Genomic DNA, 13,767 nt, shown 5'->3' on the forward strand with positions numbered 1-13,767 from the left:
AGAAACAGCAGGAGCTTGGTTGCCTGTTAGACAATTGTTGAAGAACAGCAGCAGGCTGTAGTGATTGAGATTGTCAGACACCCTGTGAAAATTGCAAAACCCAAAGTAACTTGGAGCTAAAAAGATAGAGATCTGATTAAGAGGTAAAATCTTGGATGTTGTAGTGAAGAGCAAAAACTTATAATTCTGGGTCTTATAGCATTGTGGTGTGTAAATTCAAGAAATTCAGGGCTGAAGAATAGACCCAGGCAGGTCCAGGCACAGCCAAACCCACCCTGTAGCTAAGAATGTCCGGCCATAAAAGATAAAAAAGAGAATGCAGGAACTAGCCACTGCTATCAGGGCGGACCAAATGGCCATCTGGCAGGATGGCACCTCCCTATAGCTCCCCATAAATCATACATTGACCAGGTGTCCTGCTGACCTCGATAAGTCCCAAGCCCTTGTGCCTCCCTACACCTTAGCATGCAAATATTACCCTGTTAATTTGTAATCATCCCGCCAACATTTAAATAAGCCAATCATGTGTAATGGCCCAAATTCTTTTGGCTCCCCTGTTTTTGGTTTGTGGTTTTTGCCTTTATAAGCCTGTAAAAAGTTTGGGCTGGGGTTGAACTTCCCTGCCCCCTGCGCGGTGCATGAGTTTCGACCCCAGCATGCTGTCTGGGGCGCTCCTTTTTTGTTTGTGTGTTTGTGTGAGATTAAAGCTTGTATAGTTACAGCGAGTTCCGCCTCAGTGTCCTACTGGGTGCGCACCTCCCTGAAGAGGGACTCACTGAAGGGGTCTTTCATGTGGTGCATTGGCCGGGAAGTGCGTGACCACCCAGGGGTCCTAGACCCAATTGGAGGTAAGGCCCTCTATCTTGTCTTGGTTTTGTCTCTATATTCTGTCTGAAAATCTTGTGAGATCACAGTTTCAGTTTTGCAAATGCTCTTATGAGACAGCGCTTTGAAGGGAGAGCAAAGTGGATAAAGACAGATGTGTCTAGGGGTCCACCATTTGTTCGCCCTGGGAGACGTTCAGGGAAGTCAGGGGCAGGGCCAGGAATGCCTAGTGAACCCCCTTGGGAAAAGTCAGGAGATAAATTTTCTCCTTGACGATCTCTTTCTGAGACCTGTTACTAGGCCTTCTGATTCTTTTCAGGAACTCTGGTTGACACAGAGTAGGCGACTGGTTTTGTTTTTGAGTCTTGTAGCCTTTGTAATCGTTTTTATCATGTGTGTGACAGAGCTTAACGTGGGAAAGACTGTGACGACCCCACTAACACTTACTCAGAACCATTGGACAGACGTTATGACTAGGGCCAACAATCTTTCCTTCAATGTCAAGAAGGGACCTTGGCAAACTTTTTGCTCCTCTAAATGGCCAGCTTTCAGTGTGGGCTGGCCTTCGCAGGGAAATTTTAGCCTGCCTTTTATTCTAGGTGTAAAGTTATTTTTCAGACCGCAGGAGGGCATCCTGATCCGGTGCCGTATATAATTGTGTGGCAGGACCTGGTACAAAATCTGCCACCCTGACTGTGTTCCTGGACTTCCGGAGCTGAGGCAGCGATGGTGGCAGTAGCCATGAAACCGAAAATGATGCCTGCAGGTCTGCCAGAGCACGTTCAATCGGCCCCCCTGAGGATCTATCCTGAAATTGATGATGCCTTTTTCCTTGACTCCTTCTCACCCCCTTACCCCCAAAGAAATTCTAATCCTGGTCACTCACAGCTGCCCACCCCAGCAGACCCCAGGGTGGCCTCTGTGACAGGACCGGTGGGAGGGACTCCTAGCTGCGAAGGCCATAGTTCAGAGGGAAGTGAATCTAAACCAGATTCCACTGTTGCTTTGCCTTTAAGAGCTTATGTAGGAGGACCTGCCCCTGCCCCGGGCAGTTAGTCCCATTGCAGTACTGGCCATTTTCATTGGTAGATATGTTGGCAGATATGTATAACAGATATGTATAACTAATCACTCCTCTTTCTCATAGAATCCCTCAGGCTTAAAAGGACTCCTTGAGTTCCTAATGTTCTCCTACCAGCCCACTTGGGATGACTGCCAGCAACTTTTTCAGGTCTCCTTTACAACTGAAGAGAGAGAGAGGATCCTGCTAGAAGCCAGAAAAAATCATCCCAGGACCAGATGGGACCCCCACTAATCTCCCCAACCTTATAAATGCAGCTTTCCCCTTGGCCCGTTCTGCCTGGGAGTTCAATACTGTGAAAGATAGGGAGCGTCTCACAGTCTACTGCTGGACTCTAGTGGCAGGGATAGAGGGGGCCACACAGCGACCCACCAATTTGGCCAAGGTAAGAGAAGTCCTTCATGGTTCAATGGAGCTGCCCTCCGTTTTCTTAGCACGACTAATGGAGGCTTATAGGAGATATGCCCCGTTTGATCCCTCTTTGGAGGGACAGCAGGCAGCTGTAGCCATAGCTTTCATTGGTCAGTCTGCCTCTGATATTAAGAGAAATTTACAGAGGTTAGAGGGGCTCCAATATTATACTCTGCAGGATTTAGTAAAATAAGTTGAGAAAGTGTACCACAAGAGAGAGACTGAGGAAGAAAAGCAAGAGAGAGAAGAGAAAGAGGTAGAGGAAAGAGAAAACCGGCATGAACGCCAGCAGGATAGGAACTTGACTAAGATTTTGGCCGCAGTGGTAGGTGGAGAAAGTTCATAGAAGGGTCAGTCAGGGTACCTGCCCAACAGGGCAAGAAGACCCCCAGGAGAACAGAGACCGCCACTTGAGAAAGACCAATGCACATCCTGCAAGAAAAAAGAATATTAGGCCAGAGACTGCCCAAAGAAGAAGCAGAGGGGCCCCAAAGTATTGGCCCTTGAAGAAGACCAGGGAAGTCGGGGCTCGGTCCCCCTCCCCAAGCCTAGGGTAACTCACTCTGTGGAGGGGACCCCCGTTAATTTTCTAATAGACAAACGAGCTGAATAATCAGTCTTGACTGAAGCTTTAGGACAATTAGGATCAAAGAAGATTTTAGTTATGGGAGCCACTGGTAGCAAGCTTTATCCCTGGACAACCAAAAGGATTTTAGACATAGGAAAAAATAAAGTGACACATTCTTTTCTTGTGATACCTGAGTGCCCAGCACCCTGCTAGGCAGGGACCTTTTGAAAAAATTGAAAGCACAAGTCCAGTTTACTTCTGACGGACCTGAGGTATCATGGAAGAAGAATCCAGTGGCATGCTTAGTTTTAAATTTAGAAGAACAATATCACCTCCACGAACAGAAGTCTGAGACTTTACCCTTTAAAGAATGGTTGACAGCTTTTCCAGAGGTTTGGGCAGAGCAGGCTGGGATGGAATTAGCTAGGCAAGTGCCACCCAACATAGTCGAGCTAAAAGTGGCTGCCAAATCTGTTTCAGTCAGGCAATACCCCATGAGTCAAGGGGCTAAAAACAGCATTCGACCACATATCCAGAGACTGCTATAACAGGGTATATTGGTCCCGTGCCAGTCCCATTGGAATACCCCCTTTTTGCCAGTGTGTAAACCTGGGACAAATGACTATCTGCCTGTCCAGGACTTAAGAGAAGTCAATAAACGGGTACAGGACATTCACCCAACTGTGCCCAACCCTCACAACTTGCTAAGTTCCTTACCACCTGAACGGTCCTGGTAAACAGTCCTGGATTTAAAAGATGCCTTTTTCTGTCTCAGATTACACCTGAGCAGTCAACTTCTGTGTGTTTTTGAGTGTCGAGACCCTGAAGGAGGATATACGGGTCAGCTAACCTTGACTAGGCTGCCACAGGGGTTCAAAAACTCACCCACTTTTTTTGATGAAGTGGTCCACCACAACCTTGTGCCCTTTAGGGAACAGAACCCCCAAATGTCTCTCCTGGAGTATGTAGATGATTTAATCCTTGCAGCTTCAACCCAGGAACTGTGCCTTGAAGAGACCAAAAAGCTTCTAAATGAAAAAAGTGAATTGGTATACCACTAAGAAAGCTCAGCTATGTCCTATGGACTTGACCTACCTAGTATACACCCTCCGAGAAGGAAAGCAGTGGTTCATTGAAGCTCGAAAGAAGACTGTGATGCAGATCCCAACCCCCACCACTCTGTGACAAGTACTTGAGTTTCTGGGAAAGGCAGGCTTTTGTAGACTCTGAATACTAGGGTCCACAATGTTGGCGGCCCCTCTGTACCCACTCACTAAAGAAAACGTCCCGTTCACCTGGACAGAGGAACACCAAAAAGACTTTAACAGCATAAAGGCTTCTCTGATTGCAGCCCAGGCTTTGGCCCTGCCAGATTTGACTAAGCATTTCACCGTATACGTTGATGAGCCAGCTGGAGTAGCCCGCAGAGTCCTGACTCAGACTCTGGGACCCTGGAAGCGGCCAGTGGCCTACCTGTCAAAAAAAATTGGACCCAGTTGCCAGTGGATGGCCCTCCTGCCTAAAAGCCATCGCTGCAGTAGCCCTACTTGTTAAAGATACTGACAAGCTTACTCTAGGTCAGCATGTGACTGTATTCGCTCCCCATGTGTTAGAGAGTATTGTAAGACAGCCCCCTGACCATTGGATGACAAATGCCCAGATGACCCACTACCAGAGCCTGTTGCTAAATGACCGAGTGACTTTTACCCCACCTGCCATCCTCAATCCTACCACCCTCCTCCCCGAGATGGATGACTCCACCTGGGTACACCAATGTGCTGATATCCTGGCTGAAGAAACTTGATCGAGAAAGGATCTGACTGATCGAACTTGGCCAGGTGTGCCTGACTGGTACACAGATGGTAGCAGCTTTGTGGTAGAGGGAAAATAAAGAGCAGGAGAGGCAGTGGTTGACAGAAAACAGGTAATTTGGGCAAGTAGCCTTCCAGAAGGAACTTGGGCTCAGAAGGCTGAGCTCCTGATGCTAACTAAAGCTCTGCGGCTGGCAGAAGGTAAGGCAATCAATATTTACACTGACAGCCACTATGCTTTTGCAACAGACCACATTCATGGGGCCATCTATAGACAAAGGGGGCTACTTACTTCGGCAGGCAAGGAAATCAAATATAAAGAAGAAATCTTGGCTCTCCTAGAGGCTATACACATGCCCAAGAAAGTGGCCATCATCCTCTGCCCTGGCCATCAAAGGGGCAAGGTCCTGTAGCCCAGGGAAATCAGATGGCAGATTGGGCGGCCAAACAGGTGGTACAATGCATCCCTGCGCTGCCTCTAGAGACTATAGAAGAACCAAAAGGAACCCCAGAGATCAGTTTTGAATACACCTCCAAAGATTATGAGATGATTGAAGATCTTGAAGAACAAGGGAAGTCCAAAGGATTTAGCTACCATGGGATTGCAAGAACAAAAGAAGGAACAATTATTTTGCCCTATAGAGAAGGAAAGGCATATGTAAAAGGCATCCATCCCCTGACACATCTGGGGGCAAAGAAATTGTGTGATTTAATCCAGTCCTCAAACTATTATGTGCTCAGGCTACTAGACGAACAAGTAACTAAATCCTGCAAGTGTGTGCCCTAATTAATGCTGCACGCCCCTTTAATGAACAAGAAAAATGACAACGGGGGGATAGACCTGGTGTTTACTAGGAAATAGACTTCACTGAGATCAAACATGGAAAATATGGTAATAAAGAGTTACTAGTTTTCATAGACACTTTCTCAGGACGGGTAGAAGCCTTCCCCATCAAGTCTGCAACTGCTCAGGTGGTGACCAAGAAGATCATTGAAGAGATCCTACCCCAGTTTGGGATCCCCAGGGTAATTTGCTTGGATAATGGGCCTGCATTTGTTGCCCAGGTAAGTCAGGAATGAGCCACACAATTGGGGAACAATTGGAAGTTATATTGTGCTTATAGACCCCAGAGATCAGTATAGGTAGAAGGAATGAACAGGACTCTAAAAGAAACCCTAACTAAATTAGCTATTGAGACCAGTGGTAAAGACTGGGTGACCCTCCTTCCCTTTGTGCTCCTTAGGGCCCGAAACACACCTGGATGTTTCGGCCTTACTCCTTATGAAATTCTACATGGGGGACCACCCGCCTTGACCAAGTCTGATGGGATATTGGATTCCAGTGATGACTCTTCCTCACCCTCTTCTCTGTTTACCCATTATAGGCCTTAGAAGTTGTCAAAACACAGATCTGGGACCAGATCAAAGAAGCCTACACACCAGGGACCACTGCAGTGCCCCACGGGTTCCAGGTCGGGGACTCAGTTCTGGTCTGACAACATTGAGCTGGCATGCTTGAGCCCCGGTGGAAGGGACCTTATCTAGTGCTGCTGACCACCGCCAAGGTCGCAAAGGTAGACAGGATCGCCACCTGGATCCACACATCCCACATAAAAAAAGGCACCCAACCAGGATGAAGACGACCTCGGAGAAAATTGGACAGTGGCCACTACTGATAATTCTCTTAAACTGTGCCTTCGCAGTACCCCAACCTTGGGTAATAATCCTCACACTCTTATGACCCTGACATGGGAGGTCATCTCTCCAGCTGGAGATACTGTATGGAGTACTTCAAAGGTGGCCCCCCCTTATACATGGTGGCCCCCTCTGTTTCCTGAAATCTGTGCCCTGATAGATGGATTAGACGCCTGGGATATCCCTGAATAGTCACATGAAACGGTGCCCCAAGATGAGGTAATCTATCACAAGCTGCCATATCACCAGGGGTTAAGTTCCCAAGGAAAGTACATTGCAGATATACCAGGCTGTAGTAGTAGGTCTAAACAGAGGAGACTTGGTCAGGAGCCCTTTTATGTCTGTCCCAGGGACAGGGTAAATAAAAAAGAGGCTTGCTGGTGTGGGGGAATAGAGGGCATCTTCTGTAGTCAGTAGAGATGTGAAACCACTGGTACCACTCATTGGGACCCATCCTCTAGCTCGATATTATTATAGTATCCAGATGAAATAAGGGCCATGATTCCTTAAACATCACTTTTACTCAAAAAGCAAAAGAGACAAAAAAGATTGGATAAAGGGAAGACAGTGGGGCCTAACATTTTATGTGACAGGGACAGGCCCTGGATTCACATTTAAGATTCGGCTAAAGATGAAGTGTCCCCCAACCCAGGCAGTAAGACCTAACCACGTTCTTGTTAAAAAACTTCCAATGCCCCTTCCCAGACCTACCTTTCCCGGACCTACCCTAGTTGGTCCAGCTATTCCAACAGAAGTCTATACCTCTTCCTCAGACATGAAACTTACATTGCCCCTACTCCCCCAGATTCTGAAAACTGTCTGTTTAGTCTGGTACAGGGGGCTTTTTGGTACTCAATTGTACCAATCCCAACATCACTAAGTCTTGTTGGCTGTGTTATGCCTCCAATCCCCCATGTTATGAGGGAGTTGCTCAAGTCAGGACATACAATAAGGCTGAGGACAATTCTCAGTGTCCTTGGGGAGAAAACAGAAAACTAACATTAGCAGCTGTCTCGGGAAATGGACTTTGCCTGGAACAAGTCCCACATGACAAACAGTACCTCTGTAATCAGACTCATCATCTCCAGTCTTCCAATAATAGAGGTCAGTACTTAGTTCCTCCCTTAGACACAGTATGGGCTTGCAACACTGGACTCACTCCCTGTGTATTTACTTCTGTTTTTAATACTTCTAAAGATTATTGTCGTTTAGTTCAGAGTGTTCTGAGGCTTCTGTATCATGAAGACAGTTTTTTGTCAATGGATTCAACCACTGGACCCAGTATAAAAGGGAACCCATTACCATGACCTTAGCAGTCCTTTTGGGTCTAGGAACAGCAGCTGGGGTCAGCACAGGCACAACTGCCTTGATACAGACCCCCCACTATTTTCATGAATTGCACAACCGCTATGGATGCAGACCTAGGAGCACTAGAGCAGTCCATCACCAAACTTGAAGAATCTTTGACCTCACTATCAGAGGTAGTGCTACAGAACAGGAGGGGGCTAGATCTACTTTTTCTCAAAAAAGGTGGACTCTGTTCCGCAGTAAAAGAAGAGTGTTGTTTTTATGTAGACCATTCTGGTCTTATCAGGGACTCCATGGATAAGCTCAGAGAAAGGTTAGAAAAACGAAGCAAAGAAAGAGAAGCATATTAAGGATGGTATGAAAATTGGTTTAACAGGTCTCCCTGTTTTACGACACTGATATCTACCCTGGCAGGCCCTCTGATTATTTTTTTTCTCCTGCTTTCTTTTGGGCCATGTATTTTAAATAAGCTGGTTGCTTTTGTTAAAGATAAAATAAACACCATACAAGTCATGGTCCTCAGACAGCAATATCAGACTCTTCAACAAGAAGAAAGGTCGTTCTAAAATTAGAGCTATCCACTAAAAGAAGTGGGAAATGAACAGCAAAAACTTATAATTTTGGGTCTTATAGCATTGTGGTATCTAAGTTCAAGAAATTCAGGGCTGAAGAATAGACCCAGGTGGGTCCAGGCACAGCCAAACCCACCCTGTAGCTAAGAATGTCCAGCCATAAAAGATGAAAAAGAGAATGCAGGAACTAGTCACTGCTATCAGAACGGACCATATGGCCACGTGCAGGATGGCGCCTCCCGGGCAGCTACTTCCTACATTGACCAGGTGCCCTGCTGACCTCGAGAAGTCCCAAGCCCTTGTGTCTCTCTACATCTTAGCAGGCACATATTACCTTGTTAATTTGTAATCATCCCGCCGCCATTTAAATAAGCCAATTATGTGTAATGGTGCGAATTCTTTTGGCTCCCCTGTTTTTGGTTTGTGGTTTTTGCCTTTATAAGCCTGTAAAAAGTTTGGGCTGGGGTTGAACTCCCCTGCCCCCTGTGCGGTGCATGAGTATCATCCCCAGCACGCTGGCTTGAGTGATCCTTTGTTGTTTGTGTGTTTGTGTGCCATTAAAGTCTTGTATAGTTACAGCGAGTTCGGCCTCAGTGTCCTATGGGGTGCGTGCTTCCCTGAGAAGGGACTCCCCGCGGGGGTCTTTCAGTAGGTTTTCTGAATAAGTTTGTATTACATGGCAAAAAAAAAAAGATTTATTATATTCATTTCCTTCCGTCTTGGTGTTTAAGGCATATATAATGCAATTGAAGACTGCACATTCGGATTATTAACAGTTTCATACCAAGTTCCAAATTTAACATACCACGAAATGAGAAAGCGTACAATATATATTCCAATCATGAATAAGCAAATGAATGTAGGGAAATAGTTTTCAGGTACTAAGATACATAGCTATTAAGACATGATCATAACAATTTAGATCAGAGGATATTATCCTAACCCCTATGACATAAATTTCCTCTCGGTTGTATACTCTCACAGTATATAAGGTTCTTTCCCGAAATAAGTAATGGCTGCTTTTATCCCCCTAAGTGCAAGTTGAGCAACTGTATTAGGATACCACTCAATGAATTTTGTAGGGAAAGCATTAGGATGGACCCACAGCAAGGGCCCATTTTGCCATAAGACTACTGTTGGTAACTGTGCCGTTTTTAATATGCACAATTCAAATGACTTTGACTCGTCAATGCGTTGTAATTGAGCATCTTGTAGGGCCTTTTCTACAGTTTGTTAAGCTTGACATGCAGCTGGGCTAAGTGCTCTGTGGGAGGAGATATGGGTATCTCCCTCTAATATGTCAAATAATGGATTTAATTCTGCTGATGGAATTTTCAAAAATGGTCTCAGCCAATTAATATCTCCTAACAATTTTTGAAAATCATTCAAGGTATGTAGTTGGTCTTTGTGAATCTCTAATTTTTGAGGAACAATTTTGTCAGGATAAATGAGTGACCCTAGGAAGGCTCCCATTCGAGCAACTTGCACCTTTTCGGTGGCCACCTGCAATCCCCATTGCCCTAACGTTTTTATTAATATAGGGTATGCATCTTGCAATAACTGTGAATATTTATGGCAAATCAAAATGTCATCCATATAAATTACCACCTTTAATGATGGAAAATGTTCTCTAACTGACTTAAGTGCCAATTGTACATACAGTTGACACATGGTGGGGCTATTCGCCATCCTCTGAGGTAGGACCTTCCATTGGTATCTTTGATCCGGCTCTAAATGATTAATGTCTGGGATGGTAAACGCAAAACTTTGCCTATCTTGAGGGCATAAAGGTATAGAGAAAAAGCAATCTTTAATGTCTATGATTATAATTTCCCAATTTTTGGTTAAGGCAGAAAGTAATGCTAGCCCTTGCTGAACTGGTCCAAACAGACGCATTTGTGCATTAATTGCTCTAAGATCATGTAATAAGCGCCATTTGCCAGATTTTTTCTTAATTACGAAAATAGGTGTATTCCAGGGTGAGGTAGAAGGCTCTAAATGACCCAAGTGTTCAGAAATTAGTTTTGTGGCTGCTTGTAATTTTTCAGAGGAGAGAGGCCATTGAGGAACCCATACAACTTCCTCTGTAAGCCATGGTATGGGCATGGAACCCTCAACAGCTGTCTCTAGAAAAAACCCAAACCTTGTCTCCCATTATTACCTTTTTGAGGGATAGGTTCAAGTTTACCCTGCTCTCCTTTTCCTAATCCCCTTCCTTCTTTATAGCCCATTTTCTTAATCATTTGAACAGCTTGTGGCGAGCATTCATCAGTTAAGGTCAGTCCTAGTGCCTGTAAGATGTCTCTCCCCCAGAGATTTACTGGGAGTGGTAAGACATAAGGAGTGAATCGTCCCATTTGACCTTCAGGCGCTGTCCAGCTCAAAGAACGGGAACTAATAATGGGACAGGACTGATAACCTAAACCTTGCAAAAAATGTGATGACTGAATAACTGGCCAAGTTTTCGGCCACCAGTGAGAAGAAATAATACTTTTGTCTGCTGCTGTGTCTAAAATCCCCTTAAATTGTTTCCCTTCTATAACTAACTCTAAAGAAGGCCTGGAATCTAAAGGCATTATTAAATAAGCCTAATCATTTCCAGTAGAACCAATCCCTCTGGCAGCTTGAGGGACACCAGAAGAGGGAAAACAGCCATGTAGGCTTGGCTGAATTACTAACTGAGCTATTCTATCTCCTTGTGAAATAGAAACGACACCCTGAGGACAGGAACAGAGAACTTGAAGTCCCCCTTCATAATCTTGATCTACAACTCCAGGGTGAACAATAAGACCTTGTAGTGTAAGGGAAGCACTGCCCAATATTAGGCCGACACTCTCGGAGGGCAGAGGTCCTTTATAGTCAGTAGGAATAGGCTGCACTCCCATTTGAGGGATCAGCATGAATTGGGTGGTGGTATGGAGGTCCAATCCAGCTGAGCCTTCTGTTGCCCTGCGGACTGTGGGGTCCACTTTTCGCCTGTCGAGGTCCCGTATGTTTTCGGGCCCTGAGACCTGAGGGCCCTGTACTGGTTTTTTGAAATGGTGTCATGATCTACTGTTTGAGGGAATCCTGGCTGCAGGGGCCTGCCTCGAATGTCCCTGATTGAACGACAAGCACTAGTCCAATGATATCCTTTTCCACACTTAGTGCACAATCCTGGCACTCTCCTTTTGACAAGGGCTCTACAGTCCTTTTTTAAGTGTCCCGGTTTGCCACAATTATAGCAGAGTTTGAGCTCAGCCATGTCAGGGCATTTTTGCCATTGTAGAATGGCAGCTGCTAAACCGGCATTAGTGAGTGGCCCTCCAAGTTCACGGCAAACCTTCAACCAGTCCTGCAGTCCCTTGCTTTTTCTAGGTGTAATAGCCGCCCTGCATTCCCGGGCAGCCTGTTCATATATCAACTGTTCAATTAAAGGCATAGCTGCTTCTGTATCTCCAAATCTGCTGCCTCTGTCATTCTAGTCACAAAATCTGAGTACCACTCCTGGGACCCCTGAGTGATCTTGGTCAAATGACCACTTGCCTCTCCCTTCTTAGAGAGTGCCTTCCATGCTTTAACAGTGGCAGCTGAGATCTGGGCGTACGCTCCCCAATGATAATCTGTTTGGTTAGCAGCATGCTGTCCCTGACATGTAAGCAATTCGAACGTCCATGTCCTTTGGTCTCCTTCCATGGTGGCATTGGCCCTTGCCTGCGTCTTACAGGAGTCCTGCCACAAAGCTTTCCATTCAAGATACATCCCCATACTGGGGGCTGCAGCTTTTACTACAGTCTGCCAATCACCAGGAGTCATAGCATGAGTCGCGAGCCTTTCAACTTGTGCTACAGTGAAAATCGCACTGACTCCATAATTACAGACTGCTTCTGCAAGCTCCTTAATCTGTATATATTCTACTGGAGCATGAACACGCCCTCCCTCAGCTCTTTCAAAAACTGGAAATGCCTGTTGCATCTTCCTCTGTCCTCTTTTGGAATAAATAAGTCTGAATGATACCTCTGCACATAAGGCTCCGAATGGTGCCTCTGCACATAAGGCGGAGGTGCACTAGAACCCTAAAGTTGCATATCCGAAGACCGTGCAACGATTTGACATTTGTCTCTACTTGCTTTCGTGTTATTCTGTAACTGATTAACTCGTCTTTCATCTGACTGGTATCTTTCTCCCTCACAGCCTGTCACTTTCTTCTCTAAGTCTGTTTCCTCATAGGAGCTAAGTTCCTTATCTGATTCTGAGCTACTGACAGCTAGCTGCTTAAACTCATCTAGTGGCAGGTAGAGGCTCCTTTCCTTATGTGACTCTCCAGCTCGATCTCCCTTCTTCTCTCCCTTTCCATCCCTTTTTCTAATCTCTCCCCAGATATTTTCCCTGACATTCCTTTTTTCTCAGTCTCAAGGCCTGTGGAAAGGCCTAAATTCTTCAGTGCACTTTGTTTCCTCTCTACTTTTACTCTCTCTCCCCGCTCTACCTCTGATAGACTTTCTTGAATTTCGTCCAGAACTTTCTGACCTGCTTCTACCATTTTCTGACAATTCTCATCTGTTAAACACGATTTCACCAATTTCCATAGCGGCCTAATCCCTGCTTTAAGTTTGCCTTTCTGCTGTTCACTAACTAGATCTCCTTTCAATTTGTCCCAAGAGGCAACAGTTAATGACAATGAGCAAGCATACCATGGTGCAACACCGTCTATCTCTCTGACAAATCCCTCTAAGGTCTTCATGGCGATTTTTAGGCCACACTGCTTCAGGACCAAGCATAAGGCCACTACTATAGAATGGGAGATACCCATACTGCCGCTGTCCAGGCCTGACCACGATTAAGAACCAGTCAGCAGTTCCAGTGGTGGAAACAAAACGAAACTGAAAGGAAAAGTGTAATCGCCGTGCAAACAATCAAAAGGGCTTCTAACTCTGGAGAAATTTCAAGATTGTACGTAACTTGTAGAGCCTTTTGTCCCACGGTTCTGATTCTGCCCCGCAAACGAAGTATCTTCCTTGCGCTGGTGTGATGACAGTTTCCGGGTTTCGTCACCACTTATTGCGTCCCGCTTGACCGGCGAGAAAGATGCAACAAACCAGAATTTTCCACGGCAAGAGCTTTATTGCTTGCTTCTCAGGAAGATCCCGAACCAGAAAAATGTCGCTGCTTTTATAACCCACAGCGTGACATTTCAGCACCTGATATGGCGTGACTGCTCCTGATTCATTGCTTGCCCATCACCCCACTATTACACCCCGAGAATGGGAGTGACTAGGAGTGAGTTCACTCTCGCACCTGCGTACAAGGCTTGTTTACTACTTAGGCACAGCGGAGGCCCGCACCATCTTATAATGGTGATTGCTCCCGGCACACATGGCTCTTCTCAGAGATTACTGGCGGCATGGAGGCGATTGCTCGCAGCATGTACCGGCTCTCCACAATTCACCACGATATCTGCAGTCCCTTCTCTGAATAGTCTGTTGTAACCTGGAGAGTTCTGGTCATCCACTCTGA

Source organism: Mus musculus, chromosome Y (genome assembly GCF_000001635.26).
Source record: "Mus musculus strain C57BL/6J chromosome Y, GRCm38.p6 C57BL/6J".
Lineage (NCBI taxonomy): Eukaryota > Metazoa > Chordata > Mammalia > Rodentia > Muridae > Mus > Mus musculus.